Genomic DNA, 25,460 nt, shown 5'->3' with positions numbered 1-25,460 from the left:
GCCACAAGAGGAACATACGCTGTGGATGTTTAACTGACAAAGCCTATAGGTGTGACTTTATATAACACTTTCATATGTCACTTTCAGCACCATTTGTCCAGTTACATCCATCATATGGCCAGGGATAGCCTTGTAGATTCGAATGCTTACATCATATGCAAGATGCAGTCTCCAATACAAAGATACAGCCATTATATGCCAGGTAAAGTCATATGTGCTCATCTACACTTAGCGTATGCCTTGATCAGTGCCTGCATTTGGAGAAAAAAAAAATCTCCCTGCACTTTCATGCTACAGACAGTGTTTTTAAATGATCTTTAAGTAACAAGATCTCCAAACAGAAAGTGTTAAATCTGCACAGGAAATATAAAATTCGATTGCACACAATCCCCAGCCCATTTCCAGGCCCACACATTCATAGGTATAGCCACATTTACATACATATTTAGCGAGGATTTGTAAAAAAAGCTCATGCAAACAATTCGTCACTTCAGAGACCAGAATGACACGAGGCATGATTATCATAATAAATGCACGAGGAGGACAGAAGAGGTGGGGATGTGGTGGGGGGCGATAAACTAGCCTAATAGCAACTTGAGATGGGATTGTGATCAGTAGGTGGGGCAAGACAGGCCTGTCTTTCCATTACACCATAGAATGGGCTGTGGAGAACCCAGGCGGGGGGTGAGGAAGATTTCAGTACGATTGCAGCCTTCACTGCAAATCTAGGACCTCAGAGGTATTGTTTTTGAAACCTTGGTATGACTGGGAGAGGGAATCTTGGGGATTGCGATGGCCGAGGCCTGGTAAATGGAGGGGTCTCTAAGGCTGTGCCACCAAAGGCCAGAATGCATGTTTCTTTATGCACTACAGTGAAATTCATGTAACCAGTGCATCTTCTTTAATTGTGCAGAGGGCCACTTCACAGTTATGCAGAAAGGCGTCACAGTAGACATGTATTCCCATGAGGGCACTCATAATTCTACTAGGAGTTAGGCAGAGAGCATTCTGTGGACTCCACATTCCACAACACATTGACAAATCGGGAGTATTTGAGGCTAGGGAGGTGAGCCTGCTCCGCAAGACCCTCCACCTAAGGATCTGGGAAAGTGGGACCTCACTGGGAGTGACTCTCCCTCAGGGGACAAGGACTCCCATTCCCAAAGGCAACTCCCTATGCAGGGCACTTTACCTGCATATATGGGACTGCCTTCCATCAAAAACACTGTCCTCCTTCTCTTTGGCTGTAGGCAATGCAGACTCCAACACGTCGTCTGAGGGGAAAAGGGAATGCTCCTTGTATGAAAGTGGTACAAGTAGACCAGAAGGGAGGAGAGGGAACAGTGTGCAGGGGAAACCCCCTGACGTCAGAACACTGGAGAGGCAGAGCAAAGATGAACCGTGGGAACTGCAAGAACGCCAAACAGTCACAAGAGGCCCGGCAAAGCAGACAACGACGAAGCCGTTATTAGGGCAGAGACAGAGGAACCATCTGACATTGTGGCGTGACAACGGAATTACCATGGTGGGCCAGGAGCCCATCTAACTAAGCCGATTCCTGGAAGACAGGGAATGTGGACCGTTGCCATCCTGTGAACGTGACCAGCTGCAGAGATGTTGGGACTTGCACTCGAGCAAAGCCCGGAAGGAAGAAGCAATAAAGCAAACCAACGTACACGAGGGAGCCCCATGAGGTCATGCATAGCAAACAAAGGTACAGGTGCGAACTGCAGAAGCGGCAGGCCACTGGCGCAAGACGAAATACAAAGAAGGGATTAACATTTAACCAGTATAATTTGATTTTTGAGGGACTATCTGAATACTTGAAGAATAAGAATGATTGTGAATCATAAAGGAAGTGGAAACAAGTATCCTGGGCGAGAGAGAGAAAGCCACAAGAGAACGTGGGATAACCACTTAATGAGAAGCTGTCGAAAATGTTATGAGCTGAGAGTACATAGTGAACCAAGCAAGGAGAGAGTAGATTTAAAAAGGCACCAAGAGTGGGGATCTCTGAACCCTGGCAACACAAGGGAACAGCATAAAACAAAAAGGAAGGTGAATAAGAAAGCATCTCAAAGAGAACAACGATACGTGTGATATTGTCAGGAACAGTTGGGAGGGGCTGCAAGAGCACATGAATAACATTTGAGAAAAGTATCAGAAGAAATTGCCATAAGAAACCGCTGTTCTAAAAGACATTTGCGTATTGAAGATTGGTGTTGAACAAGAAAACCCTGAAAGAAAGTCTAAAGACAAAAGGCCAAGGGGAGTCAGCTAGAAGAGAAACCTTCTTTTGGCCACTTTTTGTTGTTACTGTTGGTAGTAGGGTCATGTAGATTTAGGTTTGGGTTGGGGATATTTTGATTTTGGACTTTATTCCTCATTTAAATAAAAACACCAGAATGTCCACTATGTGTCCGACTCCTCCTTCCGACCCACCACAGCACACTAAGAAGACTCCTAAGACTATTTTCCATAACAATCTTGTTATATAGTACAGGGGCATCTAGACCCACAGTGTGTACCAAACAGTAGCACATTTAATCAAAAGACAATTCACACCCTGATGTGCTGAAACACAACAATCTCATGGCATAAACTTACATTAATTAATATTCCTACCTGATGGTAGGAATGACTCATTAAAACATCATATCCCTGCCCTTTCAAACCATTAACCCAAATACCAGCACTTGCAATGTCCAAGGAGCTGAAATGTGCCAAAATCTAACTTTCAAAAGGTCCCTCCCACAACCATTGACTTGTTCAGGCTTCTTTCACCAGCCAGTACCAGGGATCTGCAATCTTTAGCTATCTGTGTGTTTTGGACTACAACTCCCACCAGCCCTAGCCACCTTCATGAACTGGAGGGATCACAGGAGTTGTAGTCCGAAAGCCTCAGGTGAGTCACATTGCAGATCACTCCGGTACATGTATTTAGGATACCATCAATTACTTGATTTGCCCCATTAGAATAAGAGTTGGGCCCCCCTTGACATCAATGATACACAAGGATATAATAACTTCTCACCAATCTGTTATGGGTTGCCAGTATACAGAGTACATCCACCCCACCACATCTTAAACAATTTATTAATATTTTGAAGCGTCCATAGGCATAGAGCTGGTAAGTCAAAGTGACCTATGCATTATTGAGATCATATATTATGGACTGCTAAGTGTACAGCAAAAGTACAACCTTGTCCAAGAGAGAATTGGATGCAACCAGTAAGAGTTCTGTCTCCAGTACATGAGAGCACTTCAAATGGGCAAATACTGAAACCGGTTATGGCTACCTAGGTTGACAGTCGTTAAAGTTTGCCATGCCGTACTAACTAACCTAGTATCTTTGTGCCTCCTAATCCAAGTGGGATGGGCGGTGTCTGGAAAGTATTCCTCATAGCAGGGGGGAGTCCCAGATTGGTAAATAATGAAACACAATCTCACAAACGCAATGGTAGATTGGCATCCAGGTTTTGCATTACAGCTTCAGGATCCTGCCTTCAATGATGCAGAAATGCAATCTGAAGAAGAAATCCACCCAGCTCAGAGGGAAAGCTTGGCTCATTATATACCCTCATTAGAAATTAATTACCCAGTTTGTCACCCCTGCATATTTAGCAGCACACTCATGCTACCAACTAAAGTAGGTTAGTGCCCAACCTCCTTAGATTCTTTGTTGCGTCCCTTTTTGGGATTTTAGAGGCGCAGCTAAAGGCATTATTTCTAACTGTAGCCTGTGAGGAAAAAAAAACACTATGTTGCCATTTCCACAATGTTCAACCACCATACGACTGTCAGGGGTAAACTAGGTCAGGATAGTAACTCCTGTGAGAGACCTCCCCCTGCAAGACTTCTCAAAGTTCACGTGAAACACCATGCTCCACTACTTATTTACCCCACGTCCAAAATATCTGATGCACCATTTCATGAGGATACGTGAGGGATTTTTAATATTCCAAGCAGTACGTTCAGATTGGTTTAGATCTAGATCCCATTGGATGACTGAGATGAACCAACATTCCATTAACTCACCACGAGCCACCGGCAAGCAATAATTGACTCTTGGCAAGTAGGAAAGTGTGGGACTGTGGAGAACTAGCAATCATGCCAGGGGAGGAGGGAGGGACTGCTCTACCAGGCCAGTAGCTTGCAACGTGATATGTTTGCCCCTGTCTCGGATGAAGAACGTAAACCATGCCATGTGCATAGAAGAGCATTTTCGTTCAGGAAAATGAGGCACACGGTCATGTGGTTCTTTAGAAGCTAGGCAATTGGTACCATCACAATATCCAATAGTAAGGGAGGCCGGGGAAATAGAGTGGAGCGTAGCCCTGGATATCCGAATAAAAGGAAACTAGCTTATTATACAAGGAGGAAAGCAGCCTTGCATTCTCTGGAAACAAATGATTATAAATGGGAAAACAAATCAACTCCAATTCGACTAACCCAAAGTTGTTCCCAAAATCCCTGTGAAAGGATTTTCAAAATATCCAATGTTAGAATAGATTTGTAAATACCATGTTAATTGCTGAAAAAAGGGCCCTGTGCATGTTAAGAGTGTAACCGTTTGCAATAACGCCTTGTTCGTCCGTTTGGATGATTTTTATTTTTAAATCCTGTCAAACGATATTACTTTTGTGAAAATATTGGAGCCAGAGTTCAGGAGGGGAAATCGGGGAACAGCACACGGCTGGCAGAATAGTGGCCATTTACCTACTGTGGGTTTCTGACCAGATCGACAGTGGTGGCCTTTGGAGACGATAGAGAGGGTTACAAGGAGGCTGAACCACTGCCGCAATACAGGGTGGGGTGGTCGCCAGCCGAATGCCTCGTTCTGCCTTCACGCCTGTGCCACAGATTCCTTAATACAGGGAAATATACCAAACCACTACTAAAGCTGTGTGCTACAACCCCAGATATAGTGTTCCTGGCTGTTGGCAACCCAGGCTCCTTTTGAAGAGTTTGAGGTGTTGGGTGTTAGCGGTGGTTGAGAGTTGAACCAATCTTCAGCCAGACGTTATGAAAATGCGAGGTCCATCAGTAGGTAGGTATCCACCCCGGTTTCCTGCTCATGTGTATTCTTCAGACTAAGCAGTTGTGTTTAACACATTTAAGTGCAGGACTACAAATTCAGGAATGCAGAGATATCACTTTCTTGGCCGGATATTGGGACGATTTAGATGCTCGAGGAAATGTGTTCGAGCGACTGGGCTGGGATGTGTACTCCTTGCTAGGCCAAATTATGTTAGCCCAAAACAAAAACAAAAATGATAACTATTTTATATCTCCTGGTACTTTTTTCCTTGCACCTGCTAGAGTTTTGAAAGAGACTAAATTTTAATGCAGCTTCATAGTAGAGGTGAACATTTACGCTTGTTCGGAGTCTCTGGACACGAATAGACAATTTTCACCCAATTCATCTACTCCTGCGTCCCAGTCTTTCCTTTGTGTTTTAGCATATCTGACAAGACCCAGGTCAGGCAGGTGCAGTCCATCCAGTACAGTTCTTTCTCTGCAATCAAAACTACAAACTGTAAGTGAAACTCAAGACATGTATTGTCTATAGTAACTGTCATGGTTACTGACAAATAGATTTCACCCCTACATGTTAGGATTTACCTATAACAAATACTTTAATATATTGTATTCTATTGTGTGCGGTATGTCCCAAAATTAATTGGTCACCCATTTATGTTTATCTAAATGTATTATAAATTGTTAATGGACTTGCACCCCATGTGCATTATTACACCTTTTGCTCATTCTATAGTGCTTAACTGCATAATACGTCCCAAGATTCTGATGTCCCTATCTCACTCACCTAAAACTTTAAGGATGTCCTATCAGGATTCATTCGGCTGTGTTCGGCATCCCACGTGTTGTCTTTCACAGGTGCAATTTTGTTTTGCTCCTTTAAAAACATCAGGGTGACTTCACGCATGCATGGCACGTGACGTCACTTCCTCATTGGTAAACACAAAGAACGCATTACGGCTGTATTGTGGAATACTACAGTAGAGGCTCAGTTTCCCCCTTTTTCTGTCTGGATTTGATAACTCGGCTATTGACTAACATATAAATGTTCCTTGTCATGAAAATCATCATTTTGCAGAGCAGTTATTGTTTGATCTGGACAAATATTGCACGGATCGTGAACGATCGCAATTCATTACTGACCCAAGTTAGGAATCCGGGTGCTTAATTATCCTGCAAAACAGTCCTACAGCTCCTGATTATTAAATGTAAATAATACATAGACATGACAATAGGCAGTAGACCACATTATCCTCCTGTATCCTGCAATAGTTCAGGATTAACATGATTTACACTGGGTCTAGTGATTGAAAAGGGGAGTTTGAGACAGTGTATATAGTCCGGGAATTCGGATGAACAAGCCATGAAGAGCAAAGATCTTCAGTCCAGTTTGGGACCATTTAGAAGAAGATGATAGCGTTTAATATCCAGGCCAGATGGTCCTGGGCTGACTCTGAACTATTGGTCTACTGTATTGAAGGGTGGCTTTTAAGGCAATAACTCTCTGAGCTATATGACACTTACTACAGAGGTCACGCAGTGGATCTAGGTTTACCTTCAAAGAGAACCCTTCACATATTTAATTTCACATAGGCTCAAAAACGTAAAGAGAAGGGTTACTGAACTGTATATGCACAGCAAACGGGCATGCTTCTCTGCAACCTTACAACAAAGTGTGTGGAGTGTATGTCCTGCAAACACAAAACGACAACAAAGGCCGAAACCACAGACATGCATTAAAATTGTGCAGTTATACATAGAATGAAAGGTGCACACTCAAGTAGCTTGAAATAAGTACACACGCACACCTTTAAATTCGTGTATTTATGATAGACACACAAGTACTGACCGCAAGTAACACTCATGTGTAGTGAACCAATGCAGGCTGGCCATTGTTCATATGTACAGGGCCTACACAGCCATTCACAACCCCACACATGTACACACCCCACACATGTACAGGGGAACTAACTTGTACATATAAAGAAGGTGATTGGTGTGTGTGATTTTCTTCGATAAGATACTGGTCTTGATAATGGATAAAGTCAACTGTTTTAAAACACAGTTGCCTTTTGTTGAAATGTCATCTATGAAGCACTTGTTAGCACTTGGAGAAGCCAATCGAGAGTAGACATGTTAAAGAGGGTTGTTTGGAATATAATATATGTATATGTGGAGTGTTTAAAGTAAGAGTGAATGCCTTTGTGGACTTATGATAGTGAGATTCATATAGGCAGGTCATTTGGTTTCATTTGTGTTAATTTTTGGATTTACTCTAAATTGACTGTGGTGATCTCCACACGGAAAAGCTGGAGACCACCTTAGTTGAAGTTGCATTATCCTTCTTTTAAATGAATTTGAATTTTTGAATAGCACACAATCTGCTCTGTGTCCAGAATTGTGGGGTGGGATTGTATTAACGGGAGTGTACATTGGCAGGTCACATCTGCATGAGCCAATAAGTAAAAATGCTAAATATTCACACAGTCAACTCTGTGCGTGGCCAGTCCTATGAAGCACACAATGATACCATATGAAAAATGTATCCATGCTGTCTTTGCCAGTGCATGACAGTATCCACATGTACGAACACTTTTGTTGGAGCCCCCCCCAAATGGCAGTACAAATCTCCTGCTACACGAAGAAACAAGTTACTGATGCTGCACGAATGCTTGCCCAACCCCCGCACCACCATATAAGAATACTCATGTTGACTTTTCACTTAAAACCAGTAAAACACGCAATGCCCCCTAATAATGATTTACTTGCTCACTGCACAAGTGCCCCCATCCTCCCTATGTAAGAACACACATCAAATTGGCGTTGCCTCTTATGAGATGTCACGCCACAAAGAAAATGTCCAGTCTGCCTGCCCGATTACACTATACACCCCCCAACCCAAAGCCCTCCTTATTGTAAATCAAGTTGGCTTTGCCAGAAAATACCAGTGAAACATGTAACAAAACACCCATGTTCCAATGCCCTTTGCCTGGGTCCCATTTATGCACACACATGCATACCCATCCACCCACTATCCACTCACCCAGTTGTGGATGGTGAATTTTTTTTTATTGGAGGGGTGTAAACATTTCTAACATATACCATAGCGACAGAGCATAGCTAGGAAGCCTGAACCAACCAAAGGCTCTGGGAGGAGAGCAGAGTGGGGGGGTGGGAGGAGGATAGGTGCATTATACAGCACATCTCTGGAAAAAAAGCCAGACAAATTGTAATTGATTTTGTAGGGTAACCCCAGTCTAAAAATCCAACAGATGTAATTCACCAACAGTGCACAGGAGCATTTCCCTATGCGTTTTCATGATGCATTTTACCCAGTTCATTCTGCCTGTGCCCACACATGTCCGTGACCGCTGCACCAATGCACGCCAGCATTCTCTTATAAGAATATTCTCGTGTTGGTTTTGCACAGAATGCCAGTAATGATGATACTATAGGAAGACAGGTCTAGGCGGGCTCTGCTAGTATATGGCAGTAACACATCTACAAATAGCAGGCACAAAAAAAACAATGAAGGCTGAACAACTCATACCTGTTCTTGGACAACTTGAAATATGTGCTGCAATTTTGAAAGGTTCCAGTTTAAAAGTAAAATAATATGTGTGACTGCTGTTAAAAGAAACTCTGCACCAATATACATTGTTGCCACCTAGAAAAAAAATGTTTTCACTTTAAATTGCTACAACTGTACAGAAATAAAGATAAATGTACTGGTCACTTCGTGGTTGTGCCGTTTCCCATTGTTAGCTTGGAGGGGCAGAACAGTTGTGTAGTCTTCAACCCTCTTAGTTAAGCAACTGCATGCCAACTCCAGGGCCGGGAGGCTAGCTCAGGGGCAACATGCGTCTTGGAAGCAAGACAATGCATAGAGGTTCGAATCCCGGGCTTGCGCTTAGAAACCTTTGGGTATTAAACGCGTTATAAACAGTTAGCATAACATAAACCCATGTAGTGTTTAAACGATGTAAAATAAACATCCACCCAAACGTTCGAAAGGGGGGGGGGGGGTCAATTGCTCAACTAGAACTGTAATAAACCCAAAGGCTTACAATGAATACCGGAAGAAAGTATTACAAAAGAAACAAATCTTGTGCAGCTGTGCAAAAGCTAAATGAGAAATATAGTGGGACATTAAAAGCAGTCTTAGAGGTTTATATCTAGGGCAGATGTCCCCTTACACGCCCGTTGCAGACAATATAAAGCAGCAGCAATTATATTTGGGGTTTGTATAGCACAGGCCTAGCTAGGAGTTCTGGCACAGTAGAACGTGATGCGGGAGTGCACGGAGCTTAGGTGGCACCTAGGCATCGACACAGTAGAACGTGATGGGGGAATGCACGGAGCTTAGGTGGCACCTAGGCATCGACACAGTAAACGTGATGCGGGAATGCACGGAGCTTGGTGGCACCTAGGCATCGACACAGTAGAACGTGATGCGGGAGTGCACGGAGCTTGGTGGCACCTAGGCATCGACACAGTAGAACGTGATGCGGGAATGCACGGAGCTTGGTGGCACCTAGGCATCGACACAGTAGAACGTGATGCGGGAGTGCACGGATCTTAGGTGGCACCTAGGCATTGACACAGTAGAACGTGATGCGGGAGTGCACGGATCTTAGGTGGCACCTAGGGATCGACACAGTAGAACGTGATGCGGGAGTGCACGGAGCTTAGGTGGCACCTAGGCATCGAGACAGTAGAACGTGATGCGGGAGTGCACGGAGCTTGGTGGCACCTAGGCATTGACACAGTAGAACGTGATGCGGGAGTGCACGGAGCTTAGGTGGCACCTAGGCATTGAGACAGTAGAACGTGATGCAGGAATGCACGGATCTTAGGTGGCACCTAGGCATCGACACAGTAGAACGTGATGCGGGAGTGCACAGAGCTTAGGTGGCACCTAGGCATCGACACAGTAGAACGTGATGCGGAGCTTAGGTGGCACCTAGGCATCGACACAGTAGAACGTGATGCGGGAGTGCACAGAGCTTAGGTGGCACCTAGGCATCGACACAGTAGAACGTGATGCGGGAGTGCACAGAGCTTAGGTGGCACCTAGGCATCGACACAGTAGAACGTGATGCGGGAGTGCACGGAGATTAGGTGGCACCTAGGCATCGACACAGTAGAACGTGATGCAGGAATGCACGGAGCTTAGGTGGCACCTAGGCATTGACTGAAAGGCAAGGTAGAGCAATAGCGCTAGTGCCTTGGAGTTGCCCCTGGGTTGGCGTTCCAGTAGGCAGGAACCTAGCAAGAGAAGGCTGGCTTCCCTGGGTCCAAAGTGCGATAGAGCCCATTTCTTCATTTTTCCAGATTAAAATGTACTGACAATTCTTTATTTTGTCACAGTAGCAGCGATTAACCTTTGTCAAAATGGTTAGGCGGTTTTTGACTGATCTGAAATCGATTCTGAATTATGGGATTCTAAAATAATATTGGACTCTGCGAACATCTAGGTAAACCAGATACACACATATTGCAAGTGTGGGAATGCTTCGATCACCTTTGCTGTGACCAGCTGGACAAGCTCGTCCCTATCAGGAGGGGAAAGTGACGGAGGAAGAGACATTGGCCGCCTTTGATCCCCAAGGACGCGATGGTACTATGCTTCAGATAGCAGATAGCAGAGGTTACCTCCATGCGAGATGGGGCTGGAGGTAGGAAAGGGAGGAGGAGTTACAGGCTTCCCAGGGACAGAGCGAGAATCCTATCAGCATATCAACTCTTCGATCTTATGGAGTAAATGTGGCTGAACACATTAACTAGAGAGTATAAGTAAGCTACTACGCAAACATCCACTAGGACGTGGAAGATGCAAGGCCACAGCTCAACTGGATTCTCATGGGCTGGTTGGCCTGCATTGCAGGAACCCCCAAAAACCAGTGCCGCCAGCTGCTTGCATGGAGCTGCAGCCCCAAATGTATCTTGCACACCACGGGATAACAGGATTGCCTAAGAACCCACTTGAGCGCTCTGTGAGCCGTTTTACAGATGAAGTGATGCTGTCCGCCCCACCTGGTGTCACAAAGGGCCGCTGAACGAACTGTAAATATCTGCAGTGCATTTCACACATTCACAAGTGCCATGGTGGTGCCCAAGACTGTGTCCCCAAACAGCAGAACTGAACTGGCAAAGGACACTGCCCTGGCCCATAGAAGGAGAGAATTTCCTGAATGCAGACCCCTCTTAGGGCTAGTGTGAGCTTTTCTAATTGTGGAAGGAACTGATTGAAACATTTTGTGGACCCCTAGAACCGAGCCTGTGGCAGTGCTTTTTGATGAGCCTTCAAGTGAAAGACTGGTCGTTCTTTTCTCAGAAGCAGTGATTAAACATTACTCTCCACAAGAATCCATGCGAACTGTAACCCCATTGACTTTGCTGAAACTGTGGAGGCTCCCTTACAAGCGTTCGCTTTTTTATTGTGTTACATTTTCTTCCAATCTCTTTAAGGTAATTAGACAATAAAATGGATCATAACAGTTCAGACAGCAATATCTATTGCCAAGTGCTCCCTTTGCACCCCTCACGTCTTTTGTGAGCAAGTCTCGCCCTTCGCTCAAGTTACCAAAGGGAAGACAGGCACAGCCTTAATTCCACGGAATAACGCTCATAGGAAAGGCAATGTCATCACAGACTACGCGTCCTCTGTGGGAGGTTATCAGTCAAATTCTCATAGTAACAACCTACAGCTCAGCTCCACCTTCAACATCACTGCTGGATAATAGGGCAAAGATGTGTCAGGTGCTCTGAGTGATAGATTGAAGAGACTGCCACCCATCGCAGAGGTAAAAAATCGTTTTGATTTACTTGGGGGGAGTGCAGGGTGGACACCCACCAAAGGTAAACTGGACAGCAACACCAGAATATCAGCGGTGTGCTGGCCGATGTTCGTTTGAAGACTGTGACACAGCCCCCTGTGCAGCTCTGATGAAATCTAGTAGGGTAACCAAGGTGTTGGGGCGGTACAGGTGCCTCTATGAGCTAATGGTTGGTGGGCCGTCGGTTGGTAGGTAACGGGAGGATCCCATGGACACTGCCACTTAGTCTCCCTCACGGTGCATGGAACAGTCAAATCAGGCCATATAATGACAGTTTCTATTTTAAGGGAGACTGGTCCTAGACCTGCGAACCTGCGAACCTGAAATTACATGACATCAGTAATGCAAAGCTAACCCCATTGCAAAAGAGACATATTATATGTATTCCTGGGGTAGAGAATTGTGTTAAAGCTGTCAGGTTAAGAAAGCCATGTTTAGGAGAACTGAATTCCTTCCGCACTGGAATCAAACACCCATTAGAGTCACATTACATCTTCGTAGACAACAAATGTATGCTAAAAATTCCACAAAATCATCTTAACCACTGGGCAGTGGAAGAAGAACGAATTTCTCTGTTCCAAGCTGGCTTTTGAATTGCGATAGACCACCTGTACGTGTCCCAAGTAAAGAGCTTTGGAAGGCCTTTACAAGGTGGGTAAGCATTGCTTCAATGGACCATGGTAGCAGAGGCGAAGCAACCAGGGGTTTGCCAGTTGATATAGGAGTTGGTCAGCAATACATATTGGCCCACCGACTGTAATGCCTGAATGTAAAGTCACTTATATCAAGTATTAATGACTCGGAGGCGGATGCCAGTGGAAAGGAACTCCGTATGCAGCCCATTGACAATGCCATTTTAATATCCAAGACACCTTTGGGTTTGCAAAAACAGCTGACCCAATTTAACAAGTGTTTCACTAAAGGTTTAACTATTAACATCAGCAAGACTTAAGTGTCGGTGGTGTTCGTCCATAAGTAAATCGAGATCTACCATCTGCCTCTCACAGCAGAACCCTGATCACTTTGATAACCTAGGGGCTCAAATTTGGAGAGTCCAAAGTTGGTTCCCATTGATTGAAAAGAGTGTACTTACACTTTCCCGCCAACTGGCGGCGTGCTTGGGTCTTTTCTTTAACCATTTTGGGGGCAAGGTGATCAGACCGACAGTTGAGATACACAGAGCAAATGCACAAACTGCAGCCCTATATGGTGTGGAGTTGTGGGGGCAGGGTGATCTCACTCCATTGTATAATGCTGAAAGTTTGATATCCCACTCTTTTCTACACTTACAGAAGGGTACCCAGGTGGAGCTGTTAAAGCTCGGACTGGGAGCTGTGATATGAAATATTAAGGCCTTTTGAGGCCAGTGTTAAAAATTGGATAAAAGTATGAGTTCACACACCTGATCAATTATAAGAAAGCGCACATCGAATTTCATCGCATCCACGGGTCACTAGCTAGATGAGGCATGTTAAAAGTATGCCAGTATTGCTGGATATGCTAACGGGTGACCTGCAAAAAATCAGGATCTGTATTTTTGGCTACCAAAACATCAATTGTGATATACTGGGTCTTTAATTATTTCGCAAATTAGTTGTTTTATAGTTTAATAAATGTATATGAGATTGTAAGATATTGTCAGATATTTATGATAGGTGCATTTTATGGAATTTTTCAGAACATTGTCCTATGGCACTCAAGCTGCAAATTCTCTCAAACCCAAAAGGCACAATAAATGTTGTCATGCCACTCCTAGTGAGCACAGGTAGACATCCACTGCACAGCACCTTTTCCTACTGTCTCTGCATGGCGAGTCTGCCTTGCTGCGTTCGCTTCCCGGCAGAAAAAAGTCAAGAAGTATTAGCAGGGAAAGAGCCACATTTTAAAATGCTTTCATGTGGAACACCCACAGGGCACTAGTACCCGCTGACGAGCCTGGTTCCACCAAATAAAAATCCACAAGCAGCACAGGGCTGCACAGAGGGAGGGGAGTAAAATCCAAGATGGCGAATCAGTCTTTTAGACGCTTGGTCCAGCCTCAATGGGCACACAGGTGAATTAATTAGGAAGTCAATCACAGTGCCACCCAGAAGCGCTGAGCCTCACAGGAAGCCCTACCTATGTGATGGGGGTAGGGGAGGGGGGGTCAAAGAGCTACATTGCCTCAAAGGCCCAATCAGGCCAGGCAGTTTGTGTGTTTGGAGTAGGAGCTGGTGGCAGGATTTGGAGCAAGTTGGACAGCGAGGAGTAGGTAAAAAAAAAAGGGGGGGTGCAATATACTAGCAAGGTCTAGAAGGCACGAGAGGACATGCATGGCCCAAGGAATGGGGTAATGTTGACACCTCAAGGTGGGAGGAGGAATGAACAAGTGGCATGGCCTTGAGGAAGAGAAAGACAAGTGGTGAGTTCGATGTTGGCTCATTGAAGGGAGTTTAGAACTCTCTGCAGCTTGTGGCGGACACCCCGCAACAGGTTGCAGAGGGGGTTGTAGCCCATCCACGACCAGAGACAAGCAGGAAGAAGCCCATAGAGAGTACCATTGAGACAGAGTTTTAGGAACATACTGTTGGAAATGATCCATTCATAATGCCCGCTCGTGGACACAAACACCAAGAATGAGAAACCGGCATAGTGTTAATATGGCATTCAAAGGTTTAGTGATTCGAGAACAAGTGACAGCTTCGGCTTTGCTCGGACCTCTGAGGTTATTAAGGCAATAAACAACTTTTATACACTTGGTGTTACATTTCTTCATGACAGGCGTTAAATCACAAGCTACACACGAACACTGAGTCAGGGTCTCAGGTTACTTTTATGCAGCTTTTTTCTGGTTTATTTTCCCTCCTGGAGCCTGCTCCAAGAATAAAAACATACATGCAGAGCACATGATGACACGATTAGAGAACTAATGTTCACTCATTTTGCAACTTTGTTCACAATTTTCCACACTACCCCAAGCCCTTTCGAATATTACAAGGAAAACCAGACCCTTTTGGAACTATGGAAATGAGACACCATTTTGACCCAAGAAAAAAAAACACTTGTGGAGAAAATAAAATCAATTTTTATCCAGGATGTGTGTCTAGCCACTTTGTAAACCTCAATCTGCCACATGACAGGACCGGTTGTGGTCTGGTTCTCCCCATTGTTATTTCCATAGGAAGTGAGAGATGTGGTCTAGTCTGGAGTTAGAACGTGATGAGATCATTAGTGGGTGATGTCTGTGTAAGAGGCGATAATGCTGAGGTATGGAAAGTTACGGTGTGCACTGGGAGCTCTGTGAGTTACAGTTGGGGAGAGAGTGAAGTGCCTGGGTGGTGGGCACTGGTGGAGTTGCAGGGCTGCTCTCTACTTCTCAACCTATGGACTGTACCAGCAGCTAAGCAATAAAGAAGGCTTACCTGAATACTGTCTCCGCGTCATACATAAACCGTTATTGCCTTCCATAACAGGACCTGTTTGCTATCATTATGTCAGGCAGTCTGCAGCAGCCCCGCTACCAGTTTTTAAATGGCAGCAAGAATTTCTTCAACTCAAATTATTACCAGATCATATTTTAGTAATGGTTTTCTTTGGGCTGGGGTGGGAGGGAGAAAAGTCGTGAAGAGCAATGATGTTAGAATGAATTAAGATTACTTCTGATATTCCAGGATACAATGTGCTAGGAGAAGTTATTTGGGACCTGTTTAACTACTGTCTGCAAGTACTACTGGTTAACGTTCCGTCCTTCTAAAACACAAATTTGGTAAACAAACACATACCAGATATTTTGTTTTCTGCCTTTACAAAGTCTTGTTTTAAGGGGAATTGATTTTGCTAAACATTTTCTTGTGGGAGCGGGTGGGTCATGATGGGAGGGTCTTGGGATGTTGTCCCAAAATGTCTGGTGAAAGCGCATTAGTGTGCATTCAGGTAAAACATAATTCATGTGAACATTCCATCGGACACTCATTTCAGGCCACCCTCACTGGCCCAGGAGTAGGGCTGGGCGATGGATCGAGTTTTGGAGATATATTTTCAAAATCGATACAGGATGAGAACATTTCATTAACATCGAGATATATACGTAAATAAATAAATACAACAATTTATTTACATAGCCGTGTGGATTCTCGAAGAACCGTGTATTTGTACTTTATTCCGATCGATGTCTAAATAAAGGTGTTTTTCATATCTCACATGTAGTTGGCGGCTTACAACTGAGCATTTAACCCACATAAACCCGATCAGGAGACATATAGATCACATATCCCCATTCAGCCCAAGAATATCAAGCTATGACGTTCGGTCCATATCACCCAGGCCTACTCAGGAGCATCCCTAGAGGTCGCAGTAGCATATCCCTTGCTATCAAACAGGTTGCACCATGCACTGCTCACTCACCCCTAGTACCAAACTAAGTACCATTATAATTACTAAGCTGTATTTCTTTGAGTCATGCTGTGCTTTTTGTACATGGTTTGTCAATGTATTCTATTTTTATGTGCGCTTTCCTTGCCAGATCTGCTAACCGTTGGAGCCTGTCATGACCTCCCTACACCCAAGTGATTAATGTATCATACCACCGAGTCAGTGCCCATCTGCAGCAGCCCACGACAATTCCCCCATGTCCTTTACCAGACTATTTGCAGAAAAAGAGCCCATTAACAGCTCCATTTTATATGTAGAGTCCTGTCGTCTAAGGACCACTTTCATTCTATAGAGATGCCATCTCTTCTCGCAGTCAATATACAATACTTGCATCAGATAGTAACACAATGCCCAGAGAGGGACTGAAGATAGCTGTTCCAGACCTCTTTTCTGGCATCATCTGGGGATAGACACACTACCTGTGAATAAGACATCATTTTGCAGAGAGGTTTCTCCTTCAGTTTCTGCAGAGCCTTGTATTTTAGTGGGGCTGGGAAATGTGCCTGAAAGTGAGGCTGAGAGCATCCATACCAATCAAGCCAGGTGTCAGAGAGAAGGAGACATTCTTCAAAATGTCAAATCCCTTGCATCCTTTTCTTCAGAAGTAGACAACACTGCTGAGAATCTAGAATGAAGCCCATAAACTGCATGCATCACATAGGGTAGAGTATTGTGTGGGGTGAAATAACCCCTGGATGCGAGAAATAAAGAGGACATAGTCATTGTTGTGGGCATGCCCCTAAATACCAGGCCTGCACAGAAATGAGGTCTGACATAAGGCCTATGGAACCAAAGCAAAAAGGAGAGAAAGGGGGCTTAAAAACTTCCAGAATCTAAATATGCGAATTGCCCTTCATGAAGGAATGAAAACACACGAATGTGTGAACAAATCTAGGAGGTGAAAGACACATGGCAAGGATATTTTGACTAATCCATGAAGAGCTGTACTGATATTCCATGAAACCACAGTGCACAGCATCTTAAAGGAAACACCAGAATTGTGTGCCCCAGCAGTATGCCAAGGACAACTGAAACGGTGTGCCTTTTTCTCAAGAGCTTATTTAAAAGTAAAATGTGAGTTTAAAGGCAATTTGCACCTGTGTGCGTGAAAGTTCAGTTTCTTCAGTAATGAAACTGACCCCAGCATTCTTTTCCCCCCATTTGCTGTCCTGTAGACAGGCCTCTGTGTCATCATCAATCAGCACCATGACTATACAAGCCTAATGCAAGTAATAATATACTCTTAGAAGGGAAAGGCAGGGCCAACCAGATAAGATTGGGTCTGTTCTGCCGCACTGGTTACCTCCAGGTCACAATTCACATTAAAATGTGCATTAGCTTGGTCATTAGCTCTTGAAGGGCTGAGCTAATGTAAACACAGATCCCTCTACTGATGTCATGCCTGAACAGACCAGAAGTGAAACTTAAAAAAAGGTGGGAGGTCGGGGTAAATGAGTGGTGGAGCTGCCCATTGTTTAGAATGGGGAGAAATGCATTTTATTGTGTAAATTGGACAGTCTACATTGGAAAATAGTCATTCTAAGCTTGTATTAAAGGTGAAAGTTTACACATTGTCACCATATAGAAACGATGTTGGTGGGATGAACACAACTGAAGTTTTAAATGAAAATGTGATTTGGAAATCTCAGAGATGTAAAAATGTGTAAAAGCATGCCAGTAATCATTAATATGATGCCTGTAAAATGGCATTTTTTTCACTGATATGACTCCTGAGAAAATGAAGAAAAACTATCTGTGCACAGGAAGGCCGCACAGACACCTGACTAGTCTTATGTGTTGTTGCTGTAAAATGTGGTTTTCAAAAATATATTCATATATGTCAAAACGTGGAGATTAAAAAGGTACTTCTCATGTGGTGAGATTTTAAAGTCCCTGAAACAGACTAAGCTTCCTGTTGAGGTGTGTTGAGGTGAGATGAAGTACTCTCCTCCCCTAGTGTCCCAAAGCACTCCCACATTCCCTTGTCCTATCAGCATGCAGGGGGGTGGGGGAGGGTAGTGAGCATTAACCAATCCCTTCTGTTGTAATTATGACAAGTTGGTGATGTCATTCGCACTATAACTAAGTCAGCTGGCCTCAGATCTGGACTTTTCCCAGTAATTCCATGAGGTGACCGGCTGCAGAAATCTGGCATGAACATCCCAGCAGAGAGAGGCCTAACCTTGCAGTGGAGCCAGGAGACAGACACTGACTGGGACCCTTGGAGGAAGGAGAGGAGACCATTGACTGATCCCCATACGCACTCTGATGTCCAGTCCAGACCTTTCCTGTAGGTAGAATTACCCCAAGCCATAGATCGCTCTGTATCCTTACGCCCTGTATTCTTGCAGCACGACCTTAGATATTTCCCCATTGCAAAATCCCGTTTGCCTGTGCCCTGTATTCTTTCAGCATGGCCTTAGATATTTCCCCATTGCAAAATCATGTTGCCTGTGTAGATCCCTAGCCTATTTATCAAAGTAAATCAATGAATTCCCCCATTTAATTCATGGAATCTGTAATGTTGGCATTCAAAACCAAGAATCTTTTCCGAGTGTGTTGTGAGCCAGTATAGTCCTAAAGATTTGCCAAAAGAATTAACTTCAAATCCCTGTTTCCAAGTGTGTCCCACTGTAAAGTACAAAACAAAATTGTCTGTGTTCCCATTGTAAGGTAAAAACAAATTCCCATTTGCATTTTCTTCCCATGGCAATTGTGCTAAACCTTATAAAAACCGATTTTCCCATTCTGGTCTGACTATAATCCTAAAAGCCCTATTTGTTCCCGTCAGGTATAGAAAAATGAATTCCCCAATTATTTTCATTCTTCCCCATAGCAGTTGTGCTAAACCATTCAAACCAATTGATTTACCTTTGTGTTCTGAAAAACACATTTTCCCATTCTCTTTCTGTTTCCCATATTGTTGCTGAGAATCATATCCCGAATCCAATTTGTCCCTTGTGTGCCCACGCCATGCCACTGCCTTCCATCCAAAGGAGTCAAGCCTAGTGGATGTTTGAGGGGATAGGGGTGGGGGTTGGGGGGAAGGTTGCTGGGACCAGAGTATAATTCTGTTTGCATTCACTTTCCTGGTGTGCTTTGAACTGTTCTTTGCTTGTATTCTTGGATTGGATTGGATTGGGGGGTGGAGGGGTGACATAAAGGTAGCTATTGTAACTGCATAGTCTGGTGTCAGCTCTGTGGTGGTACTTTACTAAAAAGGATATTTTGTCTTTGTGTTGCCACAACATTGGTGGCTGCTATAATATGTTGCTTCTAATTTGCATATATATATACCTTATTAATACACACCTGCCTGGTTCCTAATCCATTTTGGCACGGGGTATTTGTTGAGGTTGTGTGCGAGACGGGTTGGAGGCCTTATCAAAAAGGACCTGAATGATAGAAATAAAAGTGTTTTTATTGTGTGTCACATTCATTGTAGGGGAAAGAGATCCCTGACTTGTTTGTGACCATATAATAAACTGCAACAATAGTTCAGAATGTATCACAAACCTCAAATCCTGAAGGAGGGATACAATCATCCCTGAGCTGCAATTGCGCCTTTTGCACATCAGGATGTCGCATACATAGATTATTATCCCAATCCCCCATAATCTGTGGTTTGCTATCACTGGGTCACTGAGTAAAATAGATTTCTGAAAAACCAAGGGGCTGAGGGTAGACCAAACGCGAGGAAGGAGAATTGCACCTGGCTGCCCTTCCAACAAAACTGTAGATAAACCATGAGTGGTTGGGACAACTGACCCCTTCTGTATGGGGTCCTGCAATGCCTGGTCTACCAACTCTTGCTTCCCTGGAAAATGCACTTTTACAAACGTATCCCAAATGCAGTTCAAGAATATCCTGATCCACTTCTGGACTGTGCCCTCTATTGGCACCTCTCTCTGTGGAAAGAAGCTCTCCCTTTGGACGAAAAGGATCCCGAATGAGTGCCTCTAACTCTAAACGGGGAGACAGCAAAGGACACGGGAGAGACGGCTAAAGGAGTGGGCCTTGCCACTTCTAGCAACGTGAGTGGGGTGGGGGGGGGAAGAGCAAACACCTTTGTTATACAGGTTTGAGTCTTGTCGGGAGTTGTAAATGTGCACACAAGAACAGAGTCACCCCGAACAAGCATGCTTGTGCCTTTGACCCTGCCTCAAAAGGGGCTCCACGTCCAATAACCTGGGATCCATGCACAATAGAAATGCTTTTCTACCCTCTGCTGATGATGCTGTATTAGCATTGCAGAGCAGGAAAACGTCTTTGAACCCACCCCAGAGAACTGCTGCATGCGGTGCAGAACCATTCACTGTACTGTCTTCCAGAAAATCAGAAATCTGAGTAATGGATCTCAGAATATCCAACAACCTATCCTGGCATGACCTCAGTGCCTGGTCTAAAACCTTCTTAGTGACTTTCCGTTAAGTGCTACCATGGACTGGTCTCATGTGTTTAGGCGACTGTCGAAAACATTGGTCTAGGACACTCAGAACCTATTCCATTCCGTTCCTCTTTCCCCATGGTTTTTCTAATGCACTGCCTCATGAAAGCCCCCAATTCATCCGATCGGCACTACTCTGCTGAGCATGGATGTTGGACAAAGATGGGCTTTTCCAACACATCCTTGAACCCAGACCTCATAGTAGCCCCTATATCCATTCTCTTCTTCCTCTTTGAACGAGTCCCCCAAAGGGGAAGCAGATTAATCAGATAACCGAGAGAAGCTAACCCTGCTCCCATCAAATAGCCGAGAGAAGCTAACCCTGCTCCCATCAAGATGACCTCTCTTTCACTGAGAGGGAATGTGACGGATGTGGAAACCTTAAGAGGAGAAATCACTCCTGCTGCACATTCCCAATACCCGGTTTTCACTGAATGCTTAGGATTCCGGGGTAGCTTGACCTCTGGCTGTTTCAAAGGGCCCAGGGCTATTGGGTGAGCCTGAAATTGTATCATTAAGGTATTCAAAACCTGTAACTGAAGTAATGGGACCAGTATGCATTATTCACAGACCCCTAGATCACCATATTTATTGAAGCCGGAATTTAAGCTTCCTTACCAGTGGAAGCCAGCTGCAGCTGTTTTAATGGGACCCCATATTAAGCAGAGGAAGTAGACTCTTGCACATTAGAAAGAATACTTTCCTTGGGAACAGCAGCACCTTGTTAGGTTCTCCCATTCCCTTTACAGGTCGCCATTACAACAACAATCTTACTTTACTTTGAAAATGCTGTATCTATAAATACTGTAACTTCCACTTGAAGGAAAACCCAGCCCCTGGAAGAAGCCCTACACCTTCCCTGAGCTGTCACAGTAAACATGCTGCTGTGCTCAGGAGTCAAGGGTCGAGCAAGCTGTAAGTGGAAGGAAAAAGGGGGTAGCCACATGAGGCGGAGGGAGGGTGAGAGGAGTGCGGTGCCTACCAGGTAACAGAGCCAAGCAGGCTCCAAATACAGGAAGGACAAGAAACTTCAGCGCTCTGCTTTACCCTTCCCTGCATCTTCAATTATTATATTCAGGAACGTCCATGTGCTGATGCTATTTGACAGACATCTAGGGTCTCCACGCCCTTTCTTATTGGTGGGGCTCCTGTGACCAGCTGGGGCCGTTTACAGACAATGAAGGCGTGTCCTGTGCTGAATATTACTTTTTTAAAACTCTTTAGGATCGCCACAATTGTCGTGCTCCAAGTCAGTGCTACTTTTGTTAAGCAAAAAGACAAGAAACTCCCCATTCCCTAAACAAAACCAGGAAAAAAAAATATTAAAACCAAAAAAAGTAAAAAAAACACACCTCAAAACACCACCATCTCTCTCTCCCCCAGGAAGAAAATTTCTTTTATAAATGTTGCAGTGCTTAAAAATAAGGACTTCCAGTTGTGCAGAGCCATAAGTACCCTTACACATGGTGGTGGTATTTTTATTTTCATGGTAGGCATCTGGCAGTCCCTGTGGCAAATCCAAGAGCTACTTTATCTTCCATTGTATTGTTAGATCTGAGAGAGAAGGCAGGACAAGTGTTCCTTTCATAAAGTTTCAGGTCCATTTATGACAAATCAATGGTCGGCCTTGGGGAGAATATTTAGTGGCCTTTTTGTGAACCCCAGTCTAGGGATATTGTTGCACCTCAGCACTGCATGAGGCATTGTGAGTTTACATGAAGATTATCAGACTTGACCTTTTATGCTATTTTCGAAGGAAACAGAGGGCAACCGAGGAAGCCTCTTGAAATGTGTAAATTAATTTAGACGAATATTTACGTTTAAGGTTGAAATGAATAGAAGAAAAAAAATTATTGGAAAAATAGGCTACGAAAAATAGCTTCCTGAACAGAGCACTCTCGGACCCGTAACGCTCGTTAACTTGCAATACCAGTAAAACAAGAACGGGACTCGCCTTGCAACTAACTTTTGACATTCCAAACAAGCACGCCCGGACAGATTGCCATAAAAGGGTTTACAAAACAATGTTGCCATTAAAAAAAAAAGTCCTTGCTTTAAGACAATAGTGCCGCAACACAAATGCACACGCGTGTAGGCCCACCGTGCGGAGTAGTGTGGCAATTTACAGGCCCAAAGACTGAGCAATCCTTTCAATAGCGCCAGGATTGGCTGCACCGTTAAAGGCCCGGGCCAACCAAAGAGATCGTATGGTGGAAGCCATGCTGATTAACATTGTGTGCATTCTCCGTGTGGGGTGCAAAGAAGACATCTCACCGGATTTGCTGCATGTGTGTGGTTAAAGACACAGTAAACGAGGCGATGCCACATGGAAATGGTGTGTCCCCTTCCTCCGTAACTAGTGAGGCCCGACCAACCACTGGTGCGATCCATTAGGCTCTACGTGGGTGAAGACCACTCTGCAGTGATGTCCGTTTGCTAATGTACTTGCCTGCCTATAACACGCGAGGCTGGGCGGGAAGGATAACTCAGGGGCAACGCATTTATCTTGGAGCAAGACAGCGCAGAGAAACACAAGTTCGAATCCTCTTCCTGTGCTTAGAAAGTGGTCTCCATAATTAAGCGCATTATTAACTGTTTGGCCCCAAGTCTCAATGATATTAATACGGTTTCAGATCAGAGACAGATTTCATTTTATGAGATCCGAGCACATGTCTTTGAAAATACTCCACACACACAAAAAAGGGGCGGGGAGTGGCGGGAGAACCAACTATAACCGATAGAGAGAATTACAACTAGAATTTGGTTTATATAGGAAACACAGTGAAATATTCACAAACTGCACATCCTGTGGTACTCCGGCTTTAAAGTGGGGGGTCAGCCCAAACTGTGCGCATACAAATCTAATAATTATCCCACAGTCCCACTAGTAGTTAAACGTCACAGTGATGTAAATTCAAAACTTGGAGGGGTGGAGGGGATAACCTTATGCTGCTTGATCGCCAGCTCTGCCCTCGCAGTGTCATTTCCCACTGATTTGGAAAGGGGGAGTGGTGTCTGTGAGCTTCCTAGCTTTCAAGCAATAAAAGAAGCGCTGGCCCCGTTAAGTGAAGTGCCTTGGACAAGGTGAGCACGTCACAGCTTGGGTGGCCAGTCCCCTGACGCTTGAACATCACTGCCCAGGCGTGGGCTTTTCACAGACCGCACGCTCGAGTGCCCCATTATGCCCCATTACAGAATAAAATTCCCAGAATGCAGCCTTTCCATAAATGTTAGCTCGCGAAATGAATACCGTGCCTAAGAAGTCTTAAAACGATGTTCAGGACATCCAACATATCCCAAATATAAATCATCAACTGTACAGTACCCACATGGAAACCGCGCACATTCTAAAAAGTAAAATGTCAATAAACAGGCAGCGAGCGTGCACCCTGTACAGAACGGTTAGAGGGCAGTGCAAGGTCTGGAAGTTTCCCCCTCGCCCTCCTGAAACCGGCAGCAGCTGTAGCTCATAAAACACACCGTTTCCTTCAGCCAGAATGACCCCTCCCCTGGCAGGAAACGCCTGCCCCCGGAAACATGAATCATAAACAGAGGTAGCAGAAGAAATAGCGCCATTTCCCCTAGACGAGTCGCGTGAAACTCACCCAAGTCAGTCAGCAGCAGGCGCCATGCTGCTGCGCGAGGAGCACGGGCGGTGTGTGTAGAGCAGAGGGGAGGCAGACCCTGAAGGTGCGTGCGCTGTGCACACACTGGGGATGTGTGTGCAAAGTTTACTCACCTTTCTCGATCTCAGGTTACGTGCTGGAAATAAACGTGGAGCCGGAATGAAGAGTATGCCAGTGGCGGGTGGAGTGGCAGCATGTGACCCAGGCTGTGCCTCCGCTCCAGGCGGCCCCTCCCTCCTGCACCACCACCCTCCCAACTAAACCCAGCAGATAAAAGAGGGAGGCGTGTTGCTTATCTCGGAGCAGCAACCGGTGGGCCGTTTTGGTGCCCACCCAGCAGCCCTGCGAATGCTGGATGTTACTTCTGGAACTTTACCCAGCCCCTGGCTCTCGCCCTACCTGCTCGCTGCAGCGAATGTTCATTTAAAACCTCATTCTCCTGTTCTAGTGCACTGTTTCCTTTGCTTCGGATCCATGAGTGATTGACGCCTGACAGGTGTTTCAACACGTTAATTCCCTTTTTGGAAAACTAGATATATGTAGTGCAGTATACACAATGCAGCAAGCTCGCATGCTCTGTCTTTTCTCTGGAAATAAAGGGTGGGCCCTTGGGAGAGACTATATTTGTGTATCTCATCTTTAAACATAGCCAGAGGCACAACGTATTCAGTAATGTTGGCGGGTTGGGCGCCTGTGGTTTCCTCACAAGCATTGGCGAGTTCCTGACTAAAAGGCTAAAAAGGCTCACGGTATCTACCTGGCAGCAAACAAATGATTGTGTACTTTTAAGTTGAGGGATAAAGACATGCAGGGGTCAGCTGGCAACTTTAGGCCAGGGACGAAGGTACAATTTAGTTTCCCCTGACGCAGCAGCCCCAACCCCAACACACCATTCAAAAAAACGAAAGAAAATGTTCCAAGTTGGCCATGTGGGCAAGCTAGGATTGTACCTGGGTACCCCCTGGTTTCAAATCCAATGCATAAAAAGACAACACAAGTATACTCAATAAGAACCTTTCCAAACCTGCTACGCCTACATGTTCTCAAATAAGTATATACTACTTGACAGCCTGCAATATAAAAATTAAAAATAAAAAG

At 44.7% G+C, this 25,460-nt stretch overlaps 1 protein-coding gene across 2 annotated transcripts in view; it reads right to left on the bottom strand.

The window, feature by feature from the left end:
• The window catches only part of STEAP3 (STEAP3 metalloreductase), a 176,443-nt gene extending 151,839 nt beyond the window's left edge, over positions 1–24,604 (bottom strand). The window contains exon 1 of one of the 2 annotated variants that reach the window (XM_069616603.1): positions 24,476–24,604. The gene's annotated coding sequence lies outside the window, so the exon portion shown is untranslated. Of the gene's footprint in view, positions 1–24,341 lie in introns of both variants that reach the window. The other variant, XM_069616605.1, reaches the window with a different exon arrangement.
• Positions 24,605–25,460: the final 856 nt, after the last annotated feature.

This window comes from Ambystoma mexicanum, chromosome 9 (genome assembly GCF_040938575.1).
Source record: "Ambystoma mexicanum isolate Mex_15411 chromosome 9, UKY_AmexF1_1, whole genome shotgun sequence".
Classification (NCBI taxonomy): Eukaryota; Metazoa; Chordata; class Amphibia; order Caudata; family Ambystomatidae; genus Ambystoma; species Ambystoma mexicanum.
This window is presented reverse-complemented; position numbering and strand designations above follow the sequence as displayed.